The 12,704-nt window shown below is 45.0% G+C and overlaps 1 protein-coding gene across 13 annotated transcripts in view; it reads left to right on the forward strand.

Annotated features, from left to right (window-relative positions):
- The window catches only part of FOXP1 (forkhead box P1), a 377,320-nt gene that overhangs the window by 284,221 nt on the left and 80,395 nt on the right, over window positions 1-12,704 (forward strand). Inside the window, exon 1 of one of the 13 annotated variants that reach the window (XM_018915241.3) lies at window positions 7,355-7,487. The exons of the other annotated variants lie outside the window; for them this stretch is intronic. The gene's annotated coding sequence lies outside the window, so the exon portion shown is untranslated. Of the gene's footprint in view, window positions 1-7,354; window positions 7,488-12,704 lie in introns of those variants that run through there. 13 annotated transcript variants of the gene reach the window in all.

Here is a 12,704-nt window from a genome sequence, read left to right on the forward strand (position 1 = left end):
CAAGCTTGGATGCAAATGCCACATCCCAGATGAGCATCATTCGTGCAGATGGCCAGGTTCAAGGTATCAAAAGGCACCTCCCCAAGGCAGCACACACAGCCCGTGGCCAGCTCGGCCCCTCTGCCCTTCCCAGCACAGGGGGGAAGCCAAGCTGTAAGAGCAATGTAGTAAAACAGCAAATTGACCAGTAAAAGAAATCAGTAAATGAAGGGAACAGCTATTAATATGCCAAGCCAAGATGTGTAATTATACCCTAGGACTTTTCCAAACTAATACATGTTAAAGGTGTAAACCTATTAAAGGAGAGATTTTTCTGTACAGGGAACTTACGTAGATAGAAGGATTTACACTGTATTTTATTCTTGTATTATAAGGTATAAGGAACATTTGAGCAAATCCAGTCATTCCTATTATTACAATATCATACGTTTTTCAAACCATTTTATGCAGTTCTTCAAAAACTTTGGCACTAATTCTCTTTATATTGTTAGGAATTTTCTTTTAAAAACAGAATTCTTTTTCTCAAATAGTTAATTAGATTTTGAACTTCAAATACAGTACTTTTTTTTTTTTTTTCTCCCAAGAATAGGGGTGTTAAATCCATTGTACTGGCCAAATTACAGTTAGGATAGTTACATTCTCTCTGCTTAATCACCCTGCAATTTCAGTGGAGTGAAGGATTTGGTGCCTCAGGTGTCCTGAATTCCTTCAGGGCTCTGTGTGGTGAAGTTGCTGCCACCCTCCGCCCCAGAAGCTGATGAGTTTGAGGGCAGAGAATTCTTGTCTCCTTCCAGAGATCAATTTTTGTAGTATTCCTCTCCTGTTACACACTTTGCAGCGAGTTTGTGCTTTTCCAACCCAAAATCTTTAGACTCATTTGTGGGATTTCTCTTGCTACAGGAAGCCAATTTTTTTTTCTTTAAGGGATGACAGAAAAATTATTTTATTTACTTGTTTATCTTTTGCTGTGATGGGTGCAGCAAAGGAGCAGGTCCTGGCTACCACACCATATCCTCTCCAGCTCCAAGACCTGCTACCTCTCAGCATCCTCTTTTTTCTTGGTCGGGGAGGGGATAGGATTGGAATAAGCAGCAGCTGGATTTGGATAGGAAATGTTGATGGGTCGTAACCCTTGCTCACAGACAGGAGCTGCATTTGCCTGGAGGAGGGAAGCAGGAGGGAGAACCCTGTCCTTGAGTTGAGTTTGGGCCAGTTTATTCAGAATGAAGGGATAGATCGTGGCGCTGTGCTGTGAAGGGCTGGACTGAAGTACAAAGGAAAAGCCCAGAGCACGCAGTGAGCCCTGCTTAGTGATGCACAAAGGACTCTGAGGCGATGGGATGACCCCAAGGGATGGGGGAGCAAAGTCCTGTGGCTGGGCTGTTTGCTTAGCCAGCACAGCTGCCTGTTTCTCGCCCATGTGAAACCAGATGTGCACCATCAAAATGACTGACATGGCCAAAGGCCAGGGGATGGCTGTGCTGAGGCTGGGGCTTCTCCTGCCCTGCAGTCTTGCTTGCCCAAAACAACAACACCTCCTCCTCCCCTCCCATTCCCCATCCTGCTGGGCTTAGTGAGGGACTGCCCCTGACCCAGAGACAGCGAGGAGGTGGAGAATCACACTGTGGCATCACAGGGTAGTGGTCATGAGGGCATGTCCTCACCAAGCCCTGCTTCCTAAAAAGCTCCTTTTCCATGTGCATTTGATTCCTGGAGTCGCAGTGCTTTTTCTAGCAGGAGCAGAGATCCCAGTGCTGCTTCCAAACTCCATCCCTGTGTAGCACCAGCAGTGTCACAGCTTTTCTGTGCACTCCTATCCAACCACAAGGGCTGTTGACTAAGCACCTCTTTAGGAAATAATTTGGGTTGTTTTGTTGCGTGTATCAACTTAACTGGTCTGCTTTTTAAAAAAGAGAAAAAGCTTTTCCCTTGGCTGCCTTCTTTAAAAAAATTAAAAATAGCTTTTGAATATTGGAAGAAAACTTGGAGCTGAGAGCCAGCTAAATAAACTGTATCATGAAACCTCAGGGACTACTGAAATGGGAACAGTGGCCCATTACTGCTAAGAAGGTGTTTTATTGAAATATATTGAAAATACTCTGATACACGTTCCCAACAGAGTGAGTGAAAAATGACAATGCCCAGTGGTGATAGAGGGTGTTCTCACAGGAGTACCAGAATACAAAACTCAGCACTCCTGGACTGTGAACACAATGGTCTGATAGGTGTTACTACCTAAAGGGACCCATAGTTAATCAGTTTTATTGTAATTTATATCTCTGGTGATACATTCGTGTGTGTAGGTTGAGCTGTTGTGGAAGCAGACCTGGGTTTTTAAAGAGGATCCTCTGTGAGTGAGGTGAAGCTTAAAGTCTCCTGATGAGAGAGGCAGATTACCAGGAGAGGGCAGTGCTTCCAGCAGTGCATTCCACACCAGCCCCAGACTGGGGTGATCCAGCCCAAAACAGCCAGCTGGGGACCCCGGGGCAGCTCCAGCCCTCCACCCACCTGCTTGCACTGGGACACTGGGCAGGAGATGATCTGGGGTGGCCAGGAGTTCACTGGTTAATACTTAACAGGCAAAAATGTGTTTGATTGACATTTGTTTTGTTGATGTTTCATTCTGTGTTTTTTTTTTCTTACCATGGCAACTTTAACATCACGACAAAACACCTACTTTTCCTCTCGGAGCCATGGCTGTTGTCATGCCCAGTGGGTTATTTTGGTAGACAGGGCTTGTTCTTTTCAAGTGGAGGTGTTCCCATCTCCTACCAGATACCACCTCCAGTCTTTCCTGTCCTAAGAAGGTTTTCTCTGTGTGAACGCTGTGTTTCAACCCATGGCAAAAAAAAAAAAAAAAAAAAAGGAGTTTTAGTGGAAACTGCAGCATTTTCTCTACTGTACGTGACATAAATGTCATCTCACATAATTAAGGAAAGTAACTGAGAACAGTTAGTGGTGATTACCTCTCAATATATTGTGTACTTTGGGGCAGAAAAATAAATTATGAATAATGCCCAAGCATACGTGGAACAATTTGCACACTGTGTTGTGAGTGATGCAGACCTGCTGGTAGAAGAGTGTGCTAATAAATTTTACTTTGTGGCGGAAACAAGAGATTACAGTTTATTAGGAAAGGAGATGGCAATTTATTAAGATCAATCAAATATGAATGCACAGCAAAAATTATGCCATATTTATTTATTTATTTATTGAGAAGCATGGGGGGGAGCAATTACATAAAATTTGTTGTTTACCTGTGATGTTTGATTCATTATTAATATTTTTATGTTTAGAGGGAACCATAATTTTGCTGAAATGTCTTCCATAACTCCTGTACAATCATATTCATAACTCACCTGAATGTTGACACATCCTGCTGTGTATATATAAATTAACTAGTAACACTGGCATTATAAAATGATGCATTAAATGAAGATGTGAATGGTAATTTAAAGCATGCCATGAAGTGAAATTTAAACCATTGTACAACACAGAGAGGATTTAAAGAGCCTTGTTCATGCAGAATTTGCAGGACCAGTAAGAAAAATGACAGTTTCACATCAAAAAAAAAGAAGAGTAACAGAGACACAAGGATTACTGAAATGTTAATTGCTTTGGTGTTCTGTTTTGTTAGACACCATCAGCCTAAAAATCACATTTCTGTCTGAAGATATTTTACCATGAGGGCATTAGCTGAGATTATTAAAAATGACCCAAAAAACTGTTTACTTTGTCCTTTTTCTCAGCACTTTGTGGGTTGTAAGTTTCACTGTTTCCTGTTTAGTCAGTTGTTTTCCCCATTTGTTTTTGTAGGTCTTTCAAACAGCAACAAGGGAAAATGAAGCATTCTCAAAACAGGAAAATATGATTTAACCCCACAAAAATGGGCCTGGGGATCCAGGAGTGGGAATAGTATCTGAGATGGCCTTTTTCCCTCAGAACTGCAAACAGCAGTTTGGTTTTTAAGCAGCCCATGGCTCCGGTCTGAGCACTGAGCAGCTTGGTTTGGCACTTGCCTTTGCCAGGCTCGACGTGGCCCCCCTGGGCAGGTGGGCTCCTCTGTGCCACAGAAGCACTGGCACCTAAATCCAGCTGAATTACTCCCAAATTTCTGTTTGGGAAGCAGGGCACAGGATTTGGCCCACTATGAGCTGCCAGAGTGCAAAGTGGGCAGCTCATAGTGGGACCTGTTTGTTTTTGCTCAGGAGAATATCTCAAGGACTAAGTGCAGATGTATTGCTGTTTTAGGTAGAAATTGCCTCATATTAGGACTAGACATAAAATTGACTCATTTGGGGCAGGTTGACTCTGGTTAGAGAAGATTGCACTTTGTGGATGTCTTTTCTTTTTTTCTTCCCTGCCCTGCAGGCAGCTGAAGCTTTTCTGTAGGCAAGTCTGAGGTCTCTGCATGAATAGCTACCTGCAAGAGTCTGTGAATAAAGTGTACATGTAAAATAATGGCATAGCAAAATCATTTATTCCACTATGCTTGTTGTAATTCATGATCTATTCCTCTCACTTGGACCTGAGAGCTTAGTATCCAGTGATAATTTTCTTTCACCTAGGTGAAACATACCACCACCTAATATGGATCAGATCCCATTGGCACACAGTGCCAAATAGCCATCTAGCCTGCCACGCTCTCTCCCAGTTATTTTTAATGTATTACTTTATGTGTTCTGTTTTGAATATGCCTGTCTGATGGTCTCTGTCTGTGATGACTCTTTATAATTTAATGGAATTAAAGTGGGAGTTTATGGTTCTTCTTGGTCTTTAAAAATATTTTGCTGGCTTAGAAATGCATTATATTTCATGGTGACCTTGCTTAACAAGTGCTACCATCTCTGTTACTAAGGCTGAAGTTTTTAGCCCAGAGCAGATGTTGGCTGAGCTTGCAGGTATGAAGCTTTTATATGAAAGGGTATAAAATGCTTTAAAAATATGGCTTGCAGGTTTTGCGGCCAGCACTCAGTGCTTAGACAGCACCTTTCAATTTTCAAAGTGTTTTGCAAATATTGGTCTACAGAAGATCCTGAAACAAGTCATATTTTCCCCATTATGCAGATGAGGAGGCAGAGATGTCAAGGCCATTGACTGCCTTGAAATGGTGCAGGCCACTGCAAAGCCAGGCCAGGAACACTGCAGACTGACCTTTCAGAAAAAGAGGCATCCTTCACATCAGAGACGTTAAGAAAAACCCCTAAAACCTCCAGAATTCCTAGGTGACTTGCCCAAGGCTGGGGAGAATTGTCAGTGCCAGAGCCAGCACTGTGCTTTTGCTTCACGTGTAGCTCTCACAGCTTTGGGCTTGCATTGACACACTACACTTTTTCTTTGCCCCTGGAAAGAAGAGAAATGCCTTGAGCAAAGTGGTAGGGCTTCATAGAATCCCCTTTTTTATAAATAGAGCAATGCAGAGCTTGGCTCACAGGCGTGTGATGAGCTGGTGACCAGGGCAGAAGGAGGGCACTGGCCTTGGATTGAGCTGTGTGCCTGGATATGGTGATGCTGGAAAATAAGAATTGATGATGTGAGAATAGGATTGAGGCTTGTCTGGGTGAGAAGTTTCTGCTGAGGAAAACAAGAGAGATCAAAAGATTTCCCAGCTAGGATCTGTAGAGCATCCCTGATGATCTGCAGAGACTGCCTGGGCATGCAGCCCCCTGCTCATTTTGGCTACAGAGTTGGTCAGGGTGTGTTAACACTCAGAGGCTTCCAAACGCTGCTCCTTTGCCGTCGGGGCTGCTGGGAATGCTGCCACAGCAACTCTCTTAGAAATACAGCAGGAAGGAGGAGGTGGTCCACAAGAGAACTGTTGAAAAGTTTAAGTCTGTGTATTCTGTCGTGTATTTCCCAAAGCAATCCAAGTTCCTCGAGATTACTTTGAAGTCCAGGACAGGAAGGATTTCTCTTAAGCACAGGTGATAATTATTACTAGCGTGTTGCATGCTTTATGGTTTATGTTATTGCTGAGCTCCCGGTGTGTCGGGGGCTGTGTGTGTACGTGTGTGCTTAACTCTGCACAGATATAACACGGATAAATCCTGGCTGTTCCCGTGCCCTGTCTGTGCTGATCTGGTCAGGGCATCCGTGCCCCTTTAAGAGGCAGGCACTTTCTGATTCATGTAGGCTGTTTCTGGCAGATTTAGGGTCTTGCAAAAGATGCCCTTAGTCCCTTATTAAATATTCATAAGAGGGTGGGGTCACATTTTTGTGACCTGAAAAAAATCCCATTAATAAATTTGTTATCTGACACGGAAACACTTTAGGGTGGAAAGCAACCCGTATCGCATCCCATTTAACATCAGATCACAAGTTGTCAGTAAATTGGGTCCTTTGTCTTTGCTTCTTGTGAGGTTCTTCAGCAGCATCACTAATGGGGCTATTGTCTGACAGCCCCGACTCCTGCAAATAACGGGAGGTTCTGCTGGGAGTGGTATAGGGCAGCTTCTGTCTGCTCTTGTGCTTGCACTTGAAGTAACTGAGGAGTTATTCTCCGCATCAATTTTGTCTTCAGAAACTATGTGAAAAGGTAAAAAATCTGTAATTGAAATAGGAGGGAGAGGTTTTACCAATTATTGCTGCCTGAGATGAAGTAGTTGGACTCAGTGATCTCTGTGGGATACGACTCAGCATATTCTATGGATGGGAGCTTTTTGGGGAAGGGAAAACAGGGCACCAGGTCTGTGGCAATCCCTGGGTCAGAGACAGCGCACGAGCAAAGGGGTCGAGTCTGGGTGAAGTCTGGACAAGCATTTCTTGGAGCTCGCCCGCCTGAGTTTGTGAACTTTATTCTGAGTGAGGCGTACCCCCGTTTAAGAGGTGCCCCAGACCCAAACACAGCGGCTTTGGGTGCACGGAGCTCCAGGGCACGGCTGCCTTAGATGCGTGTGGCCGTGAATGTCCCCGGAGAGGGCTGGCAGGAGGACAAGGGTACCGCTGGTCCCCAGGCGCGGCCGAGGGAAGAAGGGGAGATGCTCCCCTCCGCAAGCCGGGCGCTCTGCCCCGTTTTGGCGCAAACTCCTATCAGAGGCACCTTGTGGTTGTTTCTTTATTATTCTCAGTTCTGTTTTCCGATATCGAAATCCCTGGGTTGTGTGGCAGAGCTGTCGGGCAGACAGCAGGAGAGCGACAGCCACTTTCCGCGGGAGACGAGAAAGTTGCGGGGCGGGCAGGAGGCTCCCCCGGTGCGCCGCGAGCGCGCTGTGCCTGCGCTTTCCCCCGCCCCGGGGTCCGGGGGGGTGTCCAGCCGGCGGTGCCCGGGCGGGGGGCGGGGGCGGCCCGCGGGGCGCCCCGTTCCGGGGCGGGGTGTGCGCGGCGGCGCAGGGCGGGGCCGCGCGGGTGGCGGCGCGGCGGCGGCAGCCCGCGAGCAGCGCGCCCCGCACTCCGCCCGCGCCCGCGGAGGCTCCGCACCGCTCCGCGCCCGCCGCTCCGCCAGCCCGCTCCATGGCCCGGCGCGCCGCACGCCGCCCGCCGCCGCCCAGGTGGGTGCCCCGCGGGGGGATCGGGGGCGGGAGGCCCGCGCAAAGTGGCGGAAAGAGCCGCGGCGGCCTGGAGGAGCCGCGCGGTCCCGGCTCCTCCGCGGGAGGAGGAGGAGGGAGGGAGGTATGGAGGGACAGCGTGTGCGCCCCGCAACTCGCCGGGGGTTTTTAGAAGTGATGAGCGGAACGTGTCGCCTGTCGTGACAGTCGCGGGTGCGCGTAGCCGGGCGGGCTGTGCCGCAGCGCTGGAGTTGGGAAGAAGAGCGAGGAAGGAGGGAAAGTGCAGGGAGCCGGATAAAACACAGTGTCAGATTTAAATGTCAGGAACCGGGATCGCTGAATGGATTCGCCAGTCAATTTACCAGGGGGAAATTAAGTGAGTGAGCTTTGTTTTTGACATTGACTGGTGCTGTGAACCCCGGCGAAATGGATGTAACGGGATCTCGGCGCAGCCGGGCTCGATGTCAGCGTTGCAGTGCGAGTGAGCTGAAATTTCGAGGGTGGTGGTGGCGGGGAGGAGGGAACCCTTAGGAAGTGGGTGGTAAGTTTAGAGCAAAGTGCATATACACTCTTCCTCCCTGCAATTAACTCCTTCAAAGCCAGCTTGTTTCCGAAGGCGGTGAGAGTTGTGACTTGTCCTTGTGCTGGTGGCAGGGAAAAGCCCCTCGGTAGCGCGACACAGTCCTCTCGGTGCGTGTGCCGGCGTTCGACACGCCACCATTTCATATTTTTAAATAAAAACAAGTTTGGTGGCAGGAAGTGTGAATCATTCAGGGTGACCAAGATCTGTTTATGAAAACCAAACGGTTGGATTTATTCTAGCAGTGAGTGTTGAGTTGTGAACTACAATAAATCGCCGAAGTTTATTTCTAATAAAAAGCGACTTGCGTACGCTAGTTTGCCTTTTTATAAATAAACTTAAATGTTAAAAATCTTTTCTTTTATTTGGATCGCAGCTGATTCTCATGCCTGATGCTCCCGGGCCCAATCCTGGAATGCCTTGTGCATGTGCAGCAGCTGTAGTAGGCGAGGAGGCTCTTTACCCTCCTCTCCCCCCGGAGCTGTAAGCATCCTGCCTGCTAAATTATTTTTTACTAAATCGAACCCCTTGTAAGTGTGTTTAATGTGCAGAGCTTTCAGGCATCTCGCACATCTTTTACACCAAGTTGAAAGGCATTTCTGTTTGCTTCTAAAAGTCACGGCTACAACACATGTGCACATGTGCGTATGTCATTAGAGTGTGCTTCTGTCTGGTAAAGAAATGGCTTTTGTTGATTGTATATTTATTGTAGTAGCAGCCTAGGAAGTCTCTAAAAGCAGGCTCTGTCCTCTCCTCGCAGCCAGCGGAAAATCTGCTGTCAGAGGGCTTTCAGTGATCTCCTGTGGCTACGTCCAAAAAATTTCATTGATAAGGCTGCAGAGATGAAACCCGAGTCTTGCCTGAACAGAGTGGCTGCCTTGGCCTAGACTGTGATAGAGCTGAACTGCAAACTGATTGGTCTGACACTTTATAATCAAAGTTGATTTATTGTTCATTAGTAGTGCATTAGCCCTTTCAGGCAAGACAGTTATTTGTGTAGTGGCCTGTCAAACAAAAGACCGCTAGCACCTGTCATTTCTAAACCATGAGATAAGCAAGCCGATATTAAGATAATGCAAATAGGAATACAGTGGAATGAGGTAAAGTTCTAGCAATTTCTCTGTAAGAAATATTGTTTTATTTAACATGCTCATGCTTAGCAAATAGAGGAACTGGATTATACAGTGAAGGGGCTCCCCTGCACCGGGACCGTCAGGAGGAGAAGGCGCTGGGAATGAGCTGGGCGTCTGTGGCTTGTGGTTTCAGAGCACCTCGGAGGTGAGGAGGTACTTGGGGCAGATAATGAATTGGGGAAAGCTAGTCAACGATACAGAAGGAAGATGTAAATGCTGTTTTGTAGCCTTAATTTAATTTTGTTTGATTTTGGTTTTAGTGTGAGAGCAAGACTTTTTGTGCTTTTTTCCCTGACTCTTTCCTCCTCTTCCCAATGGACAGATGTCATAAAAGGATGCTCTTACTGGCAGGGGTTAATTATATGAAAACTTGATGACATCACAGCAGAGCTGTGAGAATGTCAAAATACATCTGCTGCCATATTCAGACATATTGCTCTCCCTCCTCTCCCCCTATATCAGCTCCCCTCCCCTCTCAAAAGGGAATGATCTCATGACATAAAACAGAAAACAACACAAGTGTCAAAAGAAAACAAAATTAGTGAACTTTTGTCTGCCACCATAGAAACGAGGATTAACTTATGTTATTCCAGAGCATGGAATGGAGACTATCTGCATGAGGATATATAGTGTATTGTCTTCTGTGAATTTTCATTTGACAGGGATTTTGGAGGCTGTGATCTTAATTAAATCTCAACTGACTCAAATAATGCATCTAAAGGCATGCAGTGTTGCGTAACCTTGCTGAGTTGGTAAACCATAAATCATCAGAAAGCTTATGATAGGAAGGGCTGCTTTGAAATTTTTTTTGTTTGCTACAGTTGGTTTGTTTTTTTTTCTGAGTCTTGTTTAACATTCACTTTACTGTGCTGTGCCATTGTGCCCTCCCTTTTCTAAGCACTGTTATTTTTGCTTTAAAAAAAAAAAAAAAAAAAAAAGCTCTGAGACATGCTCTGACCAGTCACTCAGCTGAACTAAAGAGAAATCATAAATACAATGGGATTGACAGGGAAGAAATAAAATCCCTGCGCTGTTTTTGCAGGGACCTCAGTGCTCAGAGGAAGGTGTGGGTGCCTCACGTTCTTCTGGGGCTGGATGAACCCTGCACACGTTTTAGAAGTGTAGCTCTTAACCCCATGCTGAAATTGGTGCTGTGGTGTGAACAGTGATCAGAGCCCACGGTAGAGGGGTCACCGACAGATGATTGCACTGATGGACGGTGGGCTCTGATGTCTGCGCGAGTTGAGTTGGTTTTAGTTGTGTGCAAGGAAGAAAAGGGTTGCAACAGTTGTGTGGAGAAGGATGAAATGGATTTTTAGGCATTGAAAGCGAGGTAGGGCAGTCAGAGTGATTTCTTATGCATCATTTTAACCTGACAGTGCACAACCACCCTTGTTGCTTGAGAATGAAGTTGTTTTTAAAATCCTGAAATTATTATTTCAGTGCAAAATGCCTTGGTTTCTGTGTCTGTGATTACATGCTCCAGCAGCTGAAGAAAGGTAAGGGGAGAAGGATTTTTACAATTCAGAAGTTTAAGGAGTTTCAAAAGCTCCTGTGCTTTTCTGCGCTGTGTTTCTTAGTCTTTTCAGAGCTGCTGTAGACAAACGTGAGCTGGGAGGACACAGCACTTGGATTTACTTTCTGTAAAGGTTTCTTAGTAGCAGGATAACTTACTGGTGTTGTTTTTCTCCCCTCTTTGCTAGGGAAAAGCGGTAGCAGGGGTAGTTTTATCAACACCTGCAGAACTAGATTGTGGGAAAGTCCTGACACCATAAGCTAAATTTGTTATTGTTTGGTGAAAGGCTTGGCTGGTTTAAGGCAGTTTGTTTGTTTTATTGAAAGCAGAACTGCATTACTGGAAACTACTTTGCTGTAGTTCAGTTAAAATGTTCTGTCCTGTTTTGTTTTTATAAGGTGCTTACTTGTTCAGCTTCGCTTTCCAGCTAAAAGGAAAGGGGAAAAAAAATCCACCATATACTCATCTGCAGATTGAAGTGGCTGTGTAGAGACTGGGGGAGAAGCAGCACTGGCAAATATCTCTGCCCCAGCCTTTTTTTCTTCTTTTTTTTTTTTTTACTTTTTAACCTTTCCAGTGCGGTTTCCTGTGCTAGCAGGAGGATCTGTAGTCTGTATTGAAGTTGAATGAATGTTATAGAACCCAGACTGAATATTGAACAAATAAGTGGAATTGCTAATTGTTCTGTGCACTAGTTTCGGACGGATTTGCCTTCATTGATTAGGTAAGATGCTCTGTTATTTGGGAGGGACAACACCCCCTCCTCCCCAAACTGACAACGGGTTTTAATTTTTAAGCTTTATCTTGCCCTTAAATCTGAAACATCATTGTTCAAATAACTGAGAACAAGGTAAACCAACAACATCAAAAAGGTCGGCTTCTGTGATTTCTCAAGGGCTTGTTATTTTGTACTTTCCAATTCTATTTGATGTCTTGACAAAACAAGATGACACAAGGGAGAATACATTAAATTTTGATTTTCATCTAACCTGTTACAGTAGTGGCAGCTTAATTTCTTTTACTTTTTACCGAAGACGGTTTTTTGCACAATTACTCTAATTGCCACGCCACTTTATGAGAAGGTTTCTTTGCGGGTTTCCCATTTGCCTTGATTTTGTGAGGCATTTTTTTGAACGTGCTTTGACCTTTAACACGGCGAGCTGGCTGGTTGGAGTGCGTCTTCATTAGAAGTAAATCAGTGAATGGCAAAATTGTCAAAGAAGCAACTGATGTTTTCTCATTAGAATCTAATTTGCACCGTTGTGCTTAGCTGTGATGTTCAGCTGTAGGTGTCTGCCATAGGTGTGAAAACCTGCACATTTCTAAGCAAATAAAGTTTACAACTGTTATCAAGGCGTCACTTGGAACCAGAGTGGCAAAGCCAACCCGAGTGTTTAAGCAGAGCTCTGGTTTGTGTGGGAAATAAACAGCATGATTTAACCAGGTGGATTTTTTTTTCCCCCAAGAATCACTAATTTTTTTTCAACTGGCCACGACAATGTACGTCATCTCAAATGCCCTGGGTTTGAAGAGCAGGCAGCTGTGGATTTGATTCTTGCTGGAGAAAATAGCCAGGGATGTAGAGAGGGCTCATCCTTCCTAGAAATCTGTTGGGAGTTGCAGTTCTTTAAAATCTGCCCTAAGAAAAAAAAAAAAAAGAAAAGAAAAATCCCCCCTGTATAACACTTCCTTTTCACTCTCATGAAATTCTGGGCATATTAAATGTTGCTGGTTCAGTCATGGTCTTTCATTATTTAATTAAGCTCTCCATAATGTATGTATGAATTAATACACAAATGTAAGGAGTCTGACACCATGATCATTCTCAGTATATTAAGGGTGTTTGGGAGAGAGGGTTTCAAGGGGTTTTTAAGGGCTTTAGGGGTATTTTTGATGTTTCTAAGCAGGATTGCTTTTGGTTTATTTGAGGCTTTTTTGGCAGAATATGTTGATCTAAAATTTCCCTTCCTAAACTCTGGAAAAAAATGCAG

This window comes from Serinus canaria, chromosome 12 (assembly GCF_022539315.1).
Source record: "Serinus canaria isolate serCan28SL12 chromosome 12, serCan2020, whole genome shotgun sequence".
Classification (NCBI taxonomy): domain Eukaryota; kingdom Metazoa; phylum Chordata; class Aves; order Passeriformes; family Fringillidae; genus Serinus; species Serinus canaria.